The sequence below is a fragment of the Taudactylus pleione genome, unplaced genomic scaffold (assembly GCF_031769625.1).
Source record: "Taudactylus pleione unplaced genomic scaffold, aTauple2 ptg000053l, whole genome shotgun sequence".
In the NCBI taxonomy this organism is placed as follows: domain Eukaryota; kingdom Metazoa; phylum Chordata; class Amphibia; order Anura; family Myobatrachidae; genus Taudactylus; species Taudactylus pleione.
The window spans coordinates 4,923,495-4,942,396 of record NW_028284455.1 but is presented as its reverse complement, the minus strand read 5'-3'; the positions used below and the strand labels follow the sequence as shown (position 1 = coordinate 4,942,396).

The following is an 18,902-nucleotide window of genomic DNA, read 5'->3' as shown; positions in this document are numbered from 1 at the left end:
GTCATATGCCTTTTCGATTGCATATATGCCTGGAATGGGGGTATGCAGGGGTGGTCTCGCATAAGCAATGTTCAGGAAGGGCATGCTCACACAAATGTGTCTTATCAGACCTGGGCACAAGCGAATACATGGTGTTTGGAGATATATCTTTTGCACGTTATGCAGTCGGGAAGCCGGCGGACCTAATCCCGACAGCCGGCTGCTTAATCCCGGCGAGGGTTTAATGACCGGTGTCTAAATCTAGACGCCTGTCATTTTACCGACACTGGGAGACCGGCGCCCGGCATCCCGATCGAAGTGATGCCAGGCGCTGAGCGTGGACAGCCGCGCGGGGGGGGAGGGTTAGGTGTAGGGCTCCCGGGGGGGACTTAGGGTTAGGCACCCACCCCCGAGAGGTTAGGGTTAGGCTAGGGGGAGGGTTAGGGTTAGGCACCCCTCTGGGGACTTAGGTTTAGGTGGCGGGGAAGGGGGGGTTAGGTTTAGGCACTTAGAGGGGGGATTAGGGTTAGGCACTGGGTGGGAAGGTTAGGGTTAGGCACCCCTAAGAGAGGGTTAGGGTTAGGGGGTAGAATTAGTTTAGTGAATACTTACCTAGGGACGATTGGGATTTTCATCCTTGTCGGGCTGCCACTGTCGGGATTTGAACTGCTGGCCAGGGGTCCGGCGGTAAATCATACTGATTCCCTTTTGCACCTAGTATCTGACAGGTGCTAGTACTCACTGATGAGAGTGACTTACAAGCCTGGCTTTAAACTTACACACACAAAGACAGGTGTATCTCAATATATAGCTCTGCATATGTACGGGCGGACTTATGCAATGTCTCTGCCGTGGGACCCTCTCCTTTAACCATTGGCAGTGGCATCACTGGGGTCATTGACACCTGGTGTGCACAGTAGATCTTTGGACCTCACTGGGAGGGTGTGGACTCATGGTACACCCTGGTGTTGGGTGTGCCCAGCTCTTTTCCTGCACTGCTGGCTCCTCAGTGACCCGGAACATAATAACATCACAGTGCAGCGCTCAGCTCCAGGTCACTGAGGAGGAGTCTCCCTTTATTTTATTCATTATATATTAATTAACACTGAAAAATCAATAAATGGACAAATAAAATTCCCCAATAGATAAAGATGGAACCTGAAAATCATAATAAATAGAAATAAGTCATTGTACCAGACCTGTACAATGAGAGTTAAATTTTGACAGATATATTTGGACATCTTTATTTTCCATATTATTTGTTTCCACTCTGTGTGTTTATCTGACCTCTGGCTCGATTTTCAGTAGAAATAAAAGATTATCTGTAGCAGGCCTGCTGAACCTATTCACTGATAATGGGAAAGCTCCAGCATAATGTGTTCTGGATTTTCAAGCTGTGTTTTTCTTTATTCTGTAACAGGGGATTTTTTGATGAACAAATATAAACTTCAGTTTTATCTCCATCATATTATTATTTTTGTAGAGCTGAACAATATTACAGTAATTTGATGGGTGTTATCGATGTGTAGAGTCACTGTGAAAACACGGATTAACTTTGGTTATTGACAAATGTTTTTCTTTCCATGGTCTGAAATTGTGCTGTGTTTCATTTGGCAAAATTGTGGTTCCCGACAAAACACTGAAAAAGAGAAACAGACAAAGCAATAATGTACTCAGTGGGCCTTTTTTGGAGATCTAAATGGTCTTTCTGGGGTTCACTAGAAACAAATCTATTGGCTGACCAGTAATGCCAAAGGTATAAGTAATGCCAAAGGTATAGATAAAGGTCACTCATTTTACTTTGTGTTTATACAATCTTGATTATGGGCCTAATTCATTACCGATCGCAACTGCGATTCCTCAGGCAATCGGCCGATTGTTGCGCTCTGCTCATGCGTATGCATTGCAGGGCGCGTGCGGGAAACAGCTACTGCAATCACAGTGATTACGCGGACCCATCGCAGACTCCCCATTTGGGGGTGGTGATGGGGGGGTGGTCGGTGAAACCCAGGTGTGCCAGTGTGTTTGAATACCGTTGCATGGGCTTGCATAAATTATCCACTGCGATACCATATACAGCTTGTGTACTAACTGCGTACGAAGAGGTTGGCAATTTCTGAGTAAGGTCAGAGCTTGTGCAAGTGTGCGTGAGGCTGCAATCGTACTCGATAGTATGGATGGTTTTGCAGTCTTGCAAACATTACGGATGTGTGTAAGGTAAAGTGGGCATCCTTATGTTGTGCTGCAATGGCATAGCGATCGCAGTGGATTAGCATACTATCGCAGTGAAGCTGCGTGCGTACACGCTATTGCAATTGCAGTTGCCATCCGTAATGAATCAGGCCCTATGCGTGAAGCAATTTAATAATACAAACATAGTTTAAGTGCCTTTATTTTTGGTTTTTAAAAAGATTTTTGTTTTTAAAAGACCATGAAATTATTATGTATTATTGGTTAAAAAATATATATATTAGAACTTTATAACAGCACATGTAAGTCATGTGGTCTTTTTATCTGTATATTGTAGTACTGTATGTGTGTTTGTTTTTCTTTTAAACATAAATTAAACTGACTACATAAAAAATATTGCACTGCACAGTACTGAGGAATACAGTAAATTGCTGCTATTTAAATAAAGATATAGGGGAAAATGTATCACGCCTAGGAGAGAGATACTGTAATGTGGAGAAGTTGCCCAAATCAACCAATCAGCTTCTGTCATTTAGCTAGCACAATTTTTGAAATGACAGAAGATGATTGGATGCTTTGGCCAACTACTCCACTTTATCTCTCTCCAAAGCTTGATACATCTCCCCGACACTCCACAAATGGGATGTGCCCAACTTCCATGGTAAAAAATGTATTATATTAAATCTACTTACGGAAGATGAAACTGGTTTATCTGTGTTTCTACTGTATATTTACCTAAATATTATTTCTACCATTACTTTTTATTCATTTGTCAAAAAATTATTTATTTATTTGGAAACTTTTCATTAAAAGGCCTCCTGAGATCCTTACAACACGTACACAGAGGGATACATGCAGACTTGGAAGATATATGGCCATTAAGAGGGTGGATCACAGAGGTCACAGGATACACTGATTCATTGTTAGGTCCTAATACTTGAAGAAAGGGGAGTATAAAGGTTAGTATTATAAATGATCTCTTCTTATAAAACAACTGTGCCTAGTATAAGGCAACATAATAAATATACCGATATATCAGCTTAATATTACTAAAGTCATTTAGATGAAACTGATCTAAACTTACCTGATATTTCAATTTAAATTATATTAGAAAGAAGAAATGTAATTTGCACTTTTAATCTTTTATAAATACAACCTTCTGTCTGGTGCTTAATCACCCTTGAAGGCAAGTACTATTTTCCTGCCATATATGTGTAGCCACAGCTCCTTGCTTGCACAGAATATCTGGTTATTTTTCACAGCCTTTTGAAATATTACTAACATCTAAACAATCCTGCAGAGGCATTCCTGATTCATGTTTAGTTACTATGAAACCTTTGCTATTTAATGTTGCCAAATTGCTAATAGTTTCCACTTACACCAACGTGTACTCTGTATAATCTTATAGTATTGTGTTTAATTATGACTGGGGTATAGTTGTGTTTTTTACATTGCCACTAGAGAAGAATATTTTTTTGTGAAATAATTTTAGTTTCTTGGCAGAATGATCTTTTTGTTTATGGAATCGGTCACTTAGGGGAAAATTCAATTAACCCTGGTAATTACCGCAGGCTAATTTACGCCCTGGGGATTTTTTTTATAAATCCCAGATAACTAGCATGTTAATGGGTGCTGTGAGCATGTTAACACATAGGTCTGTGAACTTATCATGGATTCTATGTATAAACGCACATTAGCACTGTAATTAAACGAGTGTGAAAAGGGGGCACTTATTGAATAGCCCCAGGCGTCAAAGTTCGAAGGCTACCACCCTTTTTTACACCCGTTAAATTAACAGGGGTAATTGAATTTGGCCCTAAAGCTGCTTACTTGGTTCAAACTGCCAAATTAACAGGCCCAAGCTGGTTGGGGGGAGGGTTAGGGTTAGGCACCACTAAGGGAGGGTAAGGGTTAGGGGGGAGAGGGGTAGGGATAGGGTACTTACCTGCCCTGTCAGGATCTTATTCCTTTGGGCTGCCGGCATCGGTATATGAACCGCCGGGACTTCATACTCATTCCCATAATTTTCAATGGAGAATGCTGTCAGGGCAATATCATGCGTATCAGAATTGCTGGAACAGGCTCCTATCGAAGATACAGATGCACCCAGTTACATTGTTGCTGAACGCACCACAAACATGCGCACGCATCACGCCATGCAATTCTCCATGCCTGCATACGCTACGGTACACTATATCACATATTGCGATTGCACCATCCATCCCTATGGAGGCGCGGGTTAGAACGCACTGCGTGTATTTGCTCGCGGACGTGCATCTTGCACCATGTGTGCCACGATTTGCCATGCCAGTGGCAAGGATGTAGCTGGGCATATCTGTACTGTCTCGGCAATGGTTTATTTTTAGATATACACTCAAAATCATTACTTATTGCTGTAATATGTGGCGATAAGAAGTTATAGTTAACGTGTCCCTACTGCCATCAGTGATAAATATATCCCAAATAGGGATTTTGCCAGTGGAACACACTAGTAGTTGTAGTCAGAGGAGTAGCGTGTAGCCAGAGTGCCCAGAGAACGCGAGTACTACGGTGCCCCCCCCCCCTCAAGTATTCCAGGGAGGATGGGGGTCAATATGGGATTAAAGTAAAGAGAAGTAAACATAAAGATTAGGAGCAGCCCCTTGTAGTGGTGCCCCCTGTAGTGGTGCCCATATGCAATGCCCGCTGTAGTGGTGCCCATATACAGTGCCCCTTTGTAGTGGTGCCCATATGCAGTTCTCCCCGTAGTTGAGCCCTTATGCAATGCCCCCTGTAGTGGTGCCCATATGCAGTGCCCCTTGTGCCCCAGGAGATGTCCCCCTTATGCAGGCCTCCAGTAGTGCCCCCAGTAGTGATCCCCCCTATGCAGTGCTCCTTATACAGTGCCCCCAGTAGTGGTCCCCCCTGTGCAGTGCCCCTTGTGACCCCAGTAATAAGCTCCTTGTGCCCCCAGTGTGGTACCCCTATGCAGTGCCCCCAGTAGTGGTACTCCCTATGCAGTGCCCCTTATATAGTGCCCCAGTAGTAGTCCCCGCCATGCAGTGCCCCCAATAGTGGTAACCCTTATGCAGTGCCCTTTAAATAGTGGCCTCAATGGCTGCTAATTAAAACAAACACACTGCTATATAATAATAATAATAATAATAATAATAATAATAATAATAATAATGCAGCGTGTTCTCAGTATGCGAGAAATCGCTAGATGCGGCCGCGGTTGTGTGCAATTCAAAATGAGCGAAAGCTCCCTGTTACAGTATATGACAATTATATCTCCTTTGGCTTTGGAATATACCAAAATTAAAGATATTTGTATTGAATAGAAAGAATAGATAGGAACATAATTGGTGACTTCAAATAAGTACTTGTTTTGTGTCCATGGTATGTACGCTTCAGGCTCTGGTTAGCATTTAAAACTTCATATCATTGATCTCAATAGTGAACTTATGATCAATGATGTTTAAATAATTTAATGTATGTTGATGCTTAAAACCTAGGATACAGTATTGTGCCATCTCTTTATTTTATTGTACTGTGTATGTAACATTTATTTACAGATATTCTAAAAAAAAAGTGAAATATAAATCTAAGTAATAAAAACTGCTTTTTCAGTGTTTGTGAGACCTGAATTTTAGGTCAGTAAATTATCTTCTCACCAGGATGCAGAAAGTGTGGCCAGCAGGGCGAAGTGTACTGATCCCGCTGTAATCATCTTTCCTCACTAACATGATTCAATTATCAGAGACCTGGTAAATATCAAGCAAAGACTCTAGCTTACCAGCAGTTTATACACATTAATGCAAAGCATCTGGCTCTCTGGATTTTATCTGCAGAAAGATATGAGCTCCTGATCACCATTTTTGCTTTTTAGTCATACATATTTTGCAAGTATATTCTTCATGAAATAGTGACAATTTGTTTTAAGGTTATGATGGTTATACTGTATACTAACATTGTTAATATAAGCAAAATGTACACTTTAAGTGGATCTAATCTGTACTAAACATTCAACATACTGTGCAAAAAGTTTGTTTGCACCAATCGGGACTGATTCTCAGTTAGAAGAGTCTGCGATTGATTATCAGTGCGGCTAGTGTACCTTTTTGTATGTTCTCTAATATTGAAATGTGGCAGTCTGCCTCGGTGTGTCTGAAGTCTGTGCGCCAGAATGCGCTAAACCTATCCCACCTACTGTATTTGCATTCGTGTACATAGCTGTCTTCTTTAGTATCTGAATTATCGCCAGCCCCATGCGGCTTCCATACAAAAGGTCTACAATGTAAAGGTTGACAATGATTTGGTCGACACCAGAAGGTCGACATGGAAGAAGGTCAACATGACAAAATGTTTCAAAAGGTTGACATGGTAATGGTCAACTCAGAAATGGTTGACACATGTTTCTGTTAAGTTTTTAGGGTTAGGTTTAGGGTTAGGCACTTACCGGAGTGTTAGGGTTAGGCACTAGGAAGGACGTTTAGGGTTAGGCACCAAGGGAAGGGTTAGAAAAATATATATACAGTATATGTCGACCATTTCTGTGTCGACTATTTCCATGCGGATCCTTTGAACCTGTTGACCTTTTGTACTTATAGTAAAAAAGATGACTGTGCTGACAGACCTATCAATTGGCAGCCAATGTGTTAAAAACAACATACAGTATATGTTTTATTGAAGCAACGCAATAAAAAATGTAGCTAATGTGTCAGACACATGAAATATGTAACGAGATAGTAACACTACATAAAAAAATCATTTGAAGATACATTTAAACAACAAGATCAATTATGGCATACAAAGTATACATTCAACATGCAGTAGTAAGAGTAATAAAAATCAAGTTACTGTAGGTACTGTTTAGAACTCTGTTGCATCAGAATCATAGGACAGCAAAGGTCTGTCCTACGCATGCCTACTCTAAGAGGACCACTGTGTAAAGTGCAAATGTCACCTCGAAGTACACCCTACTGCCCTGTTAGATTCACACTTTAAGTAATTTAAATGTTTATACTTTTGTCTCCAAGACACTGTTCACTTAAGCCTTATTTGTAAAGTAAATAAATCATTACAGCGAGGGAACACTGGAAATGTATTTAATACAGTTTGTTTTAATACATGTTTAATATAAGTGTTATTTCACATCTCCCCCAAAGTGCAGCTGGACGTCAGAAGATTCATCCCATTAATTTATAGTAGACCTGATCACTGCAAATTCAAAACGTTTGAATGGCAGAAATGGCTGTACAAGCATTTATACAGCTGACAGTGCGGCTAGTTCAGTGTTGGGCACAATTGCTCCTAAATCACAGGCGTAATTTGCTTTCATTTAAAATAGTTGCATTTGTGACAATGTGAAAAGTGGCAATTATATTTAGATGCATGCCGGTGGGCAACAGTGGCTAAAGCTCCTGGTTTACACGAGACACGTGTCCCATTTGCTCCCATCTCTTTAACCATTTATTTTATTTAAAACAAGTACATTAATAATTAGGCACCAAAAAAATCTCTGTCATCCGGCAACAATTGACATCTCGATGGGATGACCTTGTATATCAGTCATACTTACCGATGTAATCTTTCTCCTCTCCAGGAGAAGCCCATAGCGGAGATGCACATGACCGCTCCAGGAGCGGAGCCGGGCTCTTCATGTCATTATGCTCACCCTGTGCTGCGATTTGCTGGTATGTGTGGAGGAAGCCGGGCTAAAATGCGGCAAAATGTGTCATATTGTCCCAGTCCCGTACATACGGACCAGTGATTCCTGGTATTATTCTCACCATCCTGTCCACTATACTGGGAAATGGGTGAGATACAAGACATCCATCCACTTCTCCAGGGGTTTGGGGACTACCTGAGTTCTTTACCCTGCTCATCATAAGAAGAAGGTTTGGGGCCAAACATCAGGGTGTCGGTATCTCACAGTGCACACTTATGGTGACAGTATGGGAAAAAATTCAAGAAAATATACCATTGTGTATAAATGAGGAGGGGGGGGGGCACCTATCTCATGAGGATGGAGGCATATGTGAATAATCCTGTAGTACTTCTGCATAATTGTGATCTGCAGGAATACTGATAGAAGGAAAGAATTATCCAAATTTGCAATTTATATGTGGTGGTTGTTTCCTGAATGCTGCTAATGGAATTATTTATTATTTAATAATAGTTATTACAAAGCACTTTACAGAGAATAATACCTGTAGTCATTCACATCAGTCCCTGCATAAGTAGAGTTTACAATCTATATTCCCTAATACATGGACACACACACTAGTGTTAATTTATTTGTCAGAAGCCAATTAATCTAGCAGTATGTTTTTGGAATGTGGAGGAAACCGGAGTACCAGGAGGAAACCCACCATAACACAGGGAGGACATACAAACACCACACGTATACAACACCTTTTGGAATCAAACCCATGACCTCACTGCACCACCATGCTGCCTGTTATAACCCAAAACCATGGAAATGCTTTTGTAAATATTAATAAGCAAATCTTTACATTTCAATTTTCTCATACATAGACAACAAATTGACTAATTTAAAAATGTTCAACATTAAATTAAAGGAAAATAAAGAATATTTGCAAGAAACAATCTAGATTCCATAACATGTTTTTAAAAAATTTTATTTACTTTTTCAACACAAACCTCTAGAGACATGTTGACCTTTTAGGAAGTGTGTGTGTGCCAAATACAAACTGTACACAATACGAATTGCTATTTGAGAATACAGGTCATACATGTTTACAACAAGTAATGCAGGAAACATTTCATATGCACAAATGCTTTTCTAGTGCTCCTGAATGTATACCCATTGTTCTGCACCCCAGCCCATGTCCTTACGCTGACACTACATGAGAAAGCACAATTCTACTAATATAGTATCTCAAAACTGAAAGTGTCAGATGGAATATCCCTCTTCCTTGCACCTATTCTTTCCCTTCACCACCTATACCCATCTTATGTACATACTGCTTGTAAGGGTTGGTAGGTATTTAACATGGCAGGGTGCAAATGTTTCACTATTCAATTACCTGTGCAAGTTAACAAGTGTTAACTTTTCTTCAGAGTTTAGTTCAGAACCCCTGTGATCCCCCCCTTAATGATTAATTAGGCACTTAGATGTTTTTTAATTGACTTAATTTGGCCAAAAATAACATGCCGTTTTTAGGATAATATTCTGCAAAATGTAGACTAATGGGTTTAAATTATATGGAATATGTATATGTATTGATGGGGCAGGTATTTATGCACAACAATTAATCTAGAACATTTCATTTGCTGAAAAAAAAACGTACTATTCTTACACGTTTATTAAAAAATGCAAAAATCAGTCATTTGACAACTTTTAAGAGCCCCAAATACTTTGCTTTTGGTCACTAATATACTTCTATACTGGTTATTATCACGTATTAGTTTGCACTTATTTGGGGTACACGCTGATTTCCCCATTTTTCCCCACACTTAATACAGGTGTTACCAGCCAGAAGTACCACGTGCATGCCAGAATAATCCTTTTCCAATTGAATTGTGCTGGAAAAAAATCAAAATAAACTCACGGTATGCACGTTAACTCAAGCCGTGGTAAACCACGATTTTAGCGTGACTAATTGAATTTGTCCCTAAATATGGATAGTAAATTTTATCTCAATCATCTTCCAGTTTATTAGATCATTAGTATACATTGAAGGAGTATGGGAGCACATCTCTTGGTGCATATACCTATGGTGCATGCCACATGCACCAGTGGGTGTGATCATGGCATCGCAAGAGGCAATGTTACACCTTCTCAGTACTTCCGTGCTCCTAAGGAGGCCTAGGTAACTAGTACCCGCCCCCTCTCTTTGCCCTCCAGCAGAGAATTTCTAAGTGCACATTGAAAAGTGCCACATGTGGTAAAGACAGCCCTGATTTCCACTAGCCGACATGATTCATGTAAGCCCGAATGAAACCAGGCACAGCATATATTAGGAGAATCACTAAAAAGCATCAATTATTGAAACCGCTGTTACTAAAGTTGTAGGAGGGTGGACTTTGATGTGAAATTTTAACAATGTACTTGGCCAGTATTTCTGATTTCTTGCCAAGGTGTATGCTTAATATAAGACATAAATAAAGCTTGAGCATCAGTACTTAAGGAGAGAACTTGTAACTTCAAATTAAAATGCAGTATATTAGTAAATACAGGGTTTCATCTGTTCTGGAAAGGACAGTAACATATTTCCGGTGCTTCTTTTGGCTTCAAAGTCTATAATTTTTCAAGATCATTTTGAATTTCCTCCCATCATGTTTCATTGATTATTGTTTCGCTTTTTGTTTTTGTTTTCTTAATCTGCAAATGAAGCACTAAGAAACGAAACCCCAGGTCTACAAAAGGAAATGCAGAGGGATCTTAAAAGGCAGAATGTGAATGTGCACATAGGTATTCGCAAAGGTATTTGCGCACAATATTATTATATTATTATTATTATATTATCATATACACAAAATATAATAAAGTCTTGACAGTTATTAATAATGTGACTTCCTATTAATAACGTGGCTTCCTATCAATAATGTGACTTCCTTGCACATAATGGAAAAAATTGCTGAGTTGCATTTTATTATATTTTATAAATTAGCCCAGGAAATTTCAAAATAGGGTTATAAAATGGTCTATGTAAAAGCACAGCAAACTATTACACGGACATTGGCATTAAATATACAATTTCTTGTTGAGTAAGCTTTGTCTCTGCAGACAGACAAGTAAGAAAGTGACATCCTCAAAAGCAGTATGCTGAATTTGGAAATATGACATCCCTTCATTTCTCAGCTAGGAGAGGTACACATTTATGTGCTGTGAGATGGAAAATATGCATATTGTGAAAGTTATGTCTGTTCTAAAGAGCCTGCTTCTCCAAGTTACATTTGCGCAATCACAATATCATGTGGATACATTTAGTGTCTTGATGTGGTAACATATTTGTATTGCAATATTGTCCCTTAGTTTTAAATGCAGCTTTGTGAAATTGATAAAGAATGGTAACTAAGGATATTTATAGGAAAATTCCACTTCTGGAGAACTGTCCTAGATGTACTCTCTTCCCATTCCTCACAAGCTGGGAGACCTCTATACTAGTGCTTGATAACCGTACAAAGTGCAGTTACATTAATAAAAATATTTTGTACATTGGGCCTGATTTATAGTTGTACACAAACCCAATGGTTTGCATAAAATTATGATCGTGGGAGGACTGTGCATGCACAGGACCCGATCTACGCATATGCAGAATAGCTCCTATGTTCTCGCATACAGTGCTCCCTAAACCGCAGTCTGAATGACAGGCTGTGGCCATTTCGGGAAGGAACAGGGTCTGTTTTGTAGGTGTGCTACAGATAGCTTAGAGATGTGGATTCTCAGTATTAGCAGTAAACTAAAGTCACATTACCCTCTTTGTATACAATATAATTCTATTCATGTACACAAAAGAGAATAGTAAGCTTAGGCTTACTCAGATGGTTGATGGCAGCACGTGGACCTGCAATGCCGGTAGGAGGCGTCTTTTTTTTTCAGATGCCTCCTGCGGGATGCAATTGGGAAGCCAGCAGACATTTTACTGACAGCCGGCTTCCCGACTGTCATATCCCGGCGAGGGTGAAACGCTGCTCTTTTCCCAGCGCCGGGAGACTGGAGCCCGGCATCCTGATCGAAGGGATGCTGGGCGCCGCGAGCGGACAGCCGCGGGGGGGGGGGGGAGGGTTAGATTTAGGGCTCCCGGGGGGGACTTAGGGTTAGACACCCCCCCGGGGGACTTAGATTTAGGCAGCGGGGAAGGGGGGGGTTAGGTTTAGGCACTTAGAGGGGGGATTAGGGTTAGGCACTGGGGGCAGTTAGGGTTGGGCACCCCTAAGGGAGGGTTAGGGTTATGGGGGTAGGTTAGTTAATACTTACCTAGGGACGATCGGGATTTCCAGCGCTGTCGGGCTGCCACTGCCGGGATCTGTTCCAGTGTTGGGCTGCCGCTGCCGGGAATCGACATACCGATTCCCCTCCTGCAGCTTTTCCATATTTCCACATTGCTGCTGCGTCCAAAGACGCCTTTTGTTGTGATAAATGAGACACTAAATGGGTAGTAATAATAATAATAATTACTGTACCTCTCAAAGTTAAGGAACAGCACTATACGAAAGGATCTGCAAGAAACAGTTTGCATTAAAGTGCACCCTCTTGAATTGAATGCACAGGAAAACCCATAGATTCTGCACTTTTCGTGAGGGTTACTGTACAGAGAAAATTAAGAATAATTGAATAGCCCCAGGCATGGAACCCAGAGAATTGCCCTGCGTGGTAAACCCCGCACCGAATTTGATATGCCCTTTGAGATTTTAACAACTAAAGGTGGGTGCACACTAGACGATAGATCCCGCAGGATTTTGGGTAACAGATAAGGTACATTGTCTTGTCTAGTGTGTACCCATTATATGTGCACTCCCATGGGTAGTTAGCGTGGTAGGAATATAGATTGTAAGCTCCACTGGGGGCAGGGACTGTTGTGAATGGCCAAAAATTTCCTGTAAAAGAGCTCGAGAATATGTGATGTAGTTATAATACCAATGGTCAGGATGCCGTCTGTTTAAATTCCGGCATCAGAATTCCGACCTGGGACTGAACATAGGCAGCTAAATCCTGACGCTAACCTTTATGCCGACCCTGGAAACCCAACAGACGGCATCTCGATCGAAGGTAAGCCGGGGCGAGGGTTAGGTTTAGGCACCACAGGGGTTAAGGTTAGGCTTTGGAGTGGGGAGGTTAGGTTTAGGCACCACTGGGGGGTTAGGGTTAGGCACAACTGGCAGGGTTAGGCAATAATGAGGGACAGTTAGGTTTAGGCACCAAGGGGGAAGGGTTAGGTGTAGGCACTAAGGGGAGGGTTAGGGTGTGGGATGGGGAGGGTTAGGTTTAGGCACAAAGAAGGGAGGGTTAGGGGGGGAAGGAGGGAGGGTTAGAGCACTTACCTGACCTATGTCGGGATATCGAGCATTGGTATGCCGCTGTCAGCATTTTGACAGAAGGCATCCCGACTGCCGGTATTACATACCTAACCCAGGGAATATGTATGCACTATATAAATCACTGGTAGTAATAATTAGAAAAAACATATTTTCTTTTATAATTATTGCTTAACTACAAGGTTCCTTTTCAGCTGGTTCTGCTGAATATTCAGCATAATCTGCATCTCATAATATTTTGTGTGTTTTTGTGTATGAATTTGGGGGTCTATTTACTAAGCAGTGTTAGGAGACAGAGTGAAAAGTGATAAGGAAGTGATAAGATGCCAGCCAATCATCTTCCAACTGCCATCTCACAGGCTGCGTTTGAAAAATGACAGTTGGGAGCTGATTGGCTGGCACCTTATCACTTTCTGATCACTTTTCACTCTGGGCCTGATTCAGACATGGGAACGCCTACCGTCTGGGGCCGACCCCACTGACATCACAAGTGATGTCAATGGGAGTGTTTTCGGCTCTGTTTGAGCCGAAAACACTTTTGGGCTTGCGGCAAAGAGATCCTACCACAAGGGTCTCGTCGCAAGCCCGATGGTCGCGATGGTATTGACCATCGCGAACATCATCATGGCCACTCGCTATAGCTGTGGGTGGTCACCCACAGCTATGCGAGCGGCCAGGAGGCCGTTCTGCAAAACCAGAGGGCTGGCCCTGATTCAGAGCGAGCGCTCTGTAGAGCGCTCGGCTCTGAATCAGGCCCTCCGTCTCCTAACACTGCTTAGTAAATAGACCCCTTGATCTTTAAAACTTCACACCCTTTGATAAATTACTTGTTTCACCACAATGTTTGCATGAAATTTGTAACTTTCCTTTCAAGTGGTGATTTAAACAGATTGTTCTAATTTGCGCAATGATATGAGGACCATAAAAGTAATAAGTTGATACCCCGTAAAACATATACATTTATTGATCTTAAAACACCATACGTAGCTACTCATAAGATATGGTATGCAAATCTAAACCTAAAAATGTATCAATCGCATTGTTATCTATCTTTCCACCAAAGAAGCTAAAGAGGGATTAGTAGCTGCAGCTACAATGACACAGCCCTGGCAGCAATAACCACATATGTAATAAATGAGTGAACACAAATTCTGAAGGGATAATTAAATACTTGATCTTGATAAAAGTTTGAAGTCCTCATAAGCAAATGCTCGCAGTTCATTCGGTTTCCTTTGTGGAAGGAATGACTGGATGACAATAAAGTTCCCAATGTTCACAAAACAATGATGTACCATATGGGCCTTTCTAAAAATGTATTCAAATCAAATTCATATTTTTTTTGTAAATTTGTTTCTTACTAGTAAAAACCATGGTCTACATGGGTACTTTCCCAGTACACCACCATTCACAAGACATGCTATTGACCACTTTGATTGGTAGTGTACTCTACAGCCAGAACAGAACAGAGAATTTGAATGTGAAAGGGACTTAGCCAGACTGCAAAAGGCAGCTGATCAGTTGGCTGCTGTGCCTTGTAAAATCCGCTGCTTGTGGTATTATGGCTCATTTCCACTCACAACTTCACCAGGCTGTGAAATTCCCCAATGGCTGAAAATCGTAATCACAATAACATAACTGTACAATTATTGCTCCAGTCATGGAAGCTTGATTTTTGCAAAATTTAGATTTAAAATTAGAAATTAGTAGAGATGTGCTCCGACCCTCGTGTTTTGGTTTTGGATTCGTATTCTATTCATATTTGTGTTTTGGTTTTGCAAAACCACCCTCACGTGGTTTTGTTTTGGATCTGTATTTTTAAACAAAAAAAAACAAACAAACTGCTAAAATGACATCTGTTAGCATGCAATCCAAAACCCGAGTTCGTTTTTAAATCCGAGCTCCGAACCACAGGAAGATCTGAACCAGGACTCGGTACCGCAAAGTGATTCCGAACTTGGACTCGGGCTGACTCTGAACCCCTAAATTCAGTTGTTGTTCGTTCTCTGAGAACTGGACGCACACATCTTTAGAAATAGATACTAATAATTTAGCTGAATGCAAATCACTGGTGGAGCCCTGCATGAATGAACATGTTATGCCAGGTCATGAGATTCAATAACCATCATGAAACCAAGAAAGAGAGGCCACTTACTCCTAGCACAACATATATCTTAAAACCACTTCTACAAAATGAGGGACCTTCATATTGGTGGTGTCCTGAAATTCCTATGCAGGTGGTACATTTAAAATCTCAAATATTGGCCTGTTTACTTTGCTTACCACTCATGAAACACACCACACAAACAACAAACACTATAGGGAGGGTGGGTGAGATATAAAAAATGGCAATCATCTAGCCCCTTTCTTACCATATGTAGCGTCTGTCTCAGATTAAATTTTAACCACAACTAATACAGCCTTTATTGTTGTTCCCACATGACATGGTCTCTGGGTATAATGCCCATCAAGCACAATTGGCTTTCTGTATGTCTTCTTTTTGTACAGTGAGCTAAGAGTTTGGTTGGTGAGCACCTTGCAATCTTCAGGAGTCCTGAAGCTAAAGATCTTTGCAGTTATGTTAATTCAAAGAAGAGATTTCCTCAGAAAAATACCTTTAACTAGAGATGTGCGAGAACCCCCGTGTTTTGGTTCTAATTCATCATCATGTTCTGGTTTTGGCAAAACCAAACTTAAGTGTTTTGGTTCGGATTCGGTTTTGGTTTAGTTTTGGTTTCCTTTAACATTTATAAAAATCAATAAAATCATGTCATTTAGACCTGTTTACATGCAATCCAAAACCCAAGTTCAGTTTTTAAATATGAATTTTGAACTAACAGCAGACCTGAACCGGGACTCTGTTTGACTTGGAACCGCAAAGTTATTCTGAACTGGGACTCGATTTGACTCAGAACCCCTGATTATGGGTGTGTTTGTATTTCCGGACATTTATACCTGTAACGTTTGTTCCCATTTAAGTGGATCAAAAATTTTAATGAATCCACAATGTTATGAATCACCTGTGTTTATTCTGCATAAACCCACTAGAGTCACACAGCAAGGTCTTGAAGCCTATAACAGCCCCCCATTGTTCCCTTAGAGCTGAACATGCTCACCGGTACTTAGGATTGCCACTATGTCTCATGCTTGGCACAGTAGGGGCTTATGCAACAACGCATGTGTTCGCTAGATGTTAGTATGCGGCAGGAGCAGGACTTATCCCAAGGACTAAAATTAGACACAGAAGCTAGATGTGATAGTCCTGCTGGTAGATACAGTCTGGAAGCCATCTAGGATGTTCCAGAATAATAGACCACAGGTACAGAATTTGTGTGATAAGACCGTAGGCTGAGACTACAACTAGACTGGAGATGGTGGACGGCTTGCCCTCAGACTGCAGTCACTGAATAGCCGGAGATGAAAATAACAAGGCAAGGTAAAATCAACTAACAGGAAGGAGTCCCACAAATATACGGACAGGACCAGCATCTTACATACAAAGTATAAGCTATAACCGGCAACGAGGAGAATCCTAGACTGCCGTATAACAGAGAGACCCATCAATGAACTGCAGCTTGGAAAGAAGAGACTCCTAATTGTTAATGTAGCCTTATTTAGTAGGTAGGCTAGGAATGTGAAAGAAGTACATAATTTATATAGAGGTAGGATAGTATATATAAAAATATATATATATTTATTGTAAATTAGAACATGTAGTTTATATGTAATACTATGTATGTAAACTTATGGGTCCCAGGTAAAGGACAGTAGCAGCGGCACAAGGCAATTTAGAAAGTGCTAGACATAGCATGAGCTTAGGCTAAGGGTAGACTGAAGATTGGAGCAGTGAAGAGGCTCGTGCCGTGGGCAGGAGGAGAGTGGTCGCATGGCTCAGGCTGTGGCTGTCTATTGCTGCTAGGATGACTGCAGTTACTGCAGCTAATGGAAGTCTCTGGTGCTGAAGCCTGTTTGGGGGTATTGGGAGCTTCCCGGCAGCTGAGGCGATTGTACCTGTCAAGAGTGGACGAGGTCAGAGCGGGCTGCTGGTCCAGGGGTCTCCGGTGCAGAGGCTCTGATTGAGAGGACGGGGTAGAACGTGAGCTCCGGAGGTGAATAAGGCCGGAGTGCTCAACTGGCTCTGCAGTTACAGCCCCGAGGCTTTCCACCCAGGTTGCCATGGCAATAGTCTGGAGGAGGTGGCTAAAAAGGCGGGCGGACCCTGAAGCTTAGTGAGCCTCAGGAGAGAACAGCTGCCGGTGAGTGTCGGATGAGAGGCAAGCCTTGGCTCGGCAGACACAGTAGCCACGCCCACACCTAGACTGACAGCAGCGCTGCGGTAAAGAGCTCCTCAGTACCCCCACTTAGCACTGGGATTTGCTCCATGCTAGAGAGGCACAATGGGCCTACAGCAGCAAGGGCTCTAACGTGACCCAAAGCCTTAGCCTATCATAGGGCCAATAATGCATTCTTGAGCCTAAGTGGGTCTGGGGCGATCAAGATACACAGCAGTTGTCCGCAGTATAGTTAGGCCCAGCAGGATCACAATATAACCCCTTCCCTATTGAAGGTTAGTCATTTTATATGCTATAAGATCGAGATGATATAAAGTACAGAACAATAGACCACCTGACTAGAAGAGTTGGGAGAGGAGTATACATTTATATCAGCACTATAGGAGAGGAAGTTACGGCTGAGTGAACCAGTTAAACCGTTATGTAACTTTTATCTGAGAGTATGCTAACGAGAGTATGAGTCCATTGAAGCATCCCACTGTTGCTGGTTACTTCAGGGACCAGATACAAGTAGCTTAGACATCCCAAGGATTATTGATAGGAGATTTGCTACATTGTATATAAAGTAAAGCTCTGGCTTTTACATGGCAGATGACCCATGAGTATAATTAAAATGTAACTCAATGTAACTTTTTATAACCAAACATCGAGGAATATAATCCCTGCCATTAAAGGAAATATTAGTGAAGGGTATAGGGTGACTGGTTGCACCGGGACAATTTATACCTGCAACCTGTGTGGGGAACTTTATAAAGGACAAAGCAAACAATCTATTGGTATAGTTAATTTTGCAGAGATTACCTAGTTCCACAGAAGTGTTCCTATTGTTATGTACTATGTGTATGGTATAATGTAAAATGGTTGTCATATGGAAAGCTGTATACACTGTTATGTTAATGTAATTCATATTTACTGTTGAACTATAGAGGTCAGGTAAACGAGTTGTGCAAAAATAAATGCAACTAAAAATAACTTTGTGTAGCACTTACCTTAGGAGTTGAAAGAACGACCACTGTCGCAATCTGTAACAACACAAAAAAAAACCAAAACACAGTTTAGGTGGAGGCACTTTGTTGGTTAGTCATTAGGTAGTAACCAGGGGTTATACTAAGTAGATGCAGCTGCAGCACTGCACGTAACTACAGTACACATCATATTAATTGATAGCAGCCCCAGCAGTCCCTGTGGACACCTGGCTTCCTCGTCACCTGGCAACCGCAGCCGGCATCTTCATCCAGTATCCCACTTGCCAACCAACCGGCAGACCCATCAGACCTTGCTGCTGGAAGCCATGGTGTCCCAGTTGCTTAGCAATAACTGGGATCCCGGCCAGAAGCAAGCCGCAGTGGCGGCTTCTGACACACAGCAATAATATGCTTTCCACAGACACATATATGTATAGACAGTGTCTACACGTAATGGGATTGAAATACCAGCGGCTGTTTAGCCACCAGTTCA

At 41.5% G+C, this 18,902-nt stretch overlaps 1 long non-coding RNA gene across 2 annotated transcripts in view; it reads right to left on the bottom strand.

The window, feature by feature from the left end:
* Positions 1-1,470: 1,470 nt before the first annotated feature.
* Positions 1,471-18,902, bottom strand: part of LOC148535258 (uncharacterized) — a 211,642-nt gene continuing 194,210 nt past the window's right edge. For both annotated transcript variants that reach the window (XR_015875746.1, XR_015875740.1), the window contains 3 exons: positions 18,434-18,466; positions 4,115-4,254; positions 1,471-1,618 (listed from right to left, as the gene is read on the bottom strand). This is a non-coding gene — a long non-coding RNA (uncharacterized LOC148535258). The remainder of the gene's footprint in view (positions 1,619-4,114; positions 4,255-18,433; positions 18,467-18,902) is intronic.